The 930-nt window shown below is 38.1% G+C and overlaps 1 long non-coding RNA gene across 1 annotated transcript; it reads left to right on the top strand.

Moving 5' to 3' along the window:
• Positions 1-10: 10 nt before the first annotated feature.
• On the top strand, positions 11-706 carry LOC106294114. Its single transcript, XR_001260738.1, has 3 exons — positions 11-142; positions 209-274; positions 388-706. It is a non-coding gene; the product is annotated as an uncharacterized LOC106294114 (long non-coding RNA).
• The last annotated feature ends 224 nt before the right edge of the window (positions 707-930 follow it).

Below are 930 nucleotides of genomic sequence, written 5' to 3'. Positions count from 1 at the left end.
CGTGCTTACATGTGAGGAGGCCTAATATTCTTGCAACACAGATTGAATATTTTTCTGCAGGACGTTTGTTCTTGAATGCCACCTCGGGAACACATTTATTTTCCGGCAAGGCAACTGATGCAGGGGAAATTCAATTTTAGGAGTAAGTGTTTGATGATTCATAAATTATTACATCCATAACAAACTCTCACGGAATGCTCTGTAACAGCACATGCTGGTTTCCAAAGCCATTAGGATCACCCCTGTTCCATCATTGCTGAGAGGCTATGCAAAGGTTGAGCCTCTTACTATAGCTTAGCTCAATGAGTTCGTCATCTTTTCCGAGCCTCAGGTTGTACAGTCAGTTTTTACTGTTTAAAGTTTATTTTCTGTATGTGGTTTTGAAAGGTTCAAAATATAAGATTGAATTTGTCTGCACTGGAATGGTGACTGATATCAAACTGGAGAAAGGCTGGTGTTACGTCTCTTGCTCAAGGTGCACAAAGAAGCTCCAACGAACGGTGTCATCCTTGCGTGACCTGCAGTAACACCACGCATCAAACTATTTCAGGAACATATCTAAGTGGTCGCCATCAAGAAACCTTAGGCATCAAAGTCTTCAAAGGTGGTCAAGAAGCCACGTAAGGAATAAGTGAAGATGAGGGTTGTGATGCGGATGGAGTACTTGCTGTTTCAATAATGATTGTGTGTTAACATGGGTTTTCTTTTAAACTATGTCCTCTTATGGAGTTTGGTATGTTTAAAAAAAAAATCTAAAACTATAATAAAAATGCTTTTTTGGACTTTATCATCATTTTTCACAGACTTATTATATTTAACCGTTTATGTTTACCTGCTAAGCAGATACTCCCTCCGTTTTATTATAAGTGTCGTTTTAGGTTTCGGCACACGGATTAAGAAAACAATTAATTTTGTACATTTCCTATAAAA

Source organism: Brassica oleracea, chromosome C5 (genome assembly GCF_000695525.1).
Source record: "Brassica oleracea var. oleracea cultivar TO1000 chromosome C5, BOL, whole genome shotgun sequence".
Lineage (NCBI taxonomy): Eukaryota > Viridiplantae > Streptophyta > Magnoliopsida > Brassicales > Brassicaceae > Brassica > Brassica oleracea.
The sequence above is the reverse complement of the archived record's forward strand: the minus strand, read 5'-3'. Positions and strand labels throughout refer to the sequence as shown.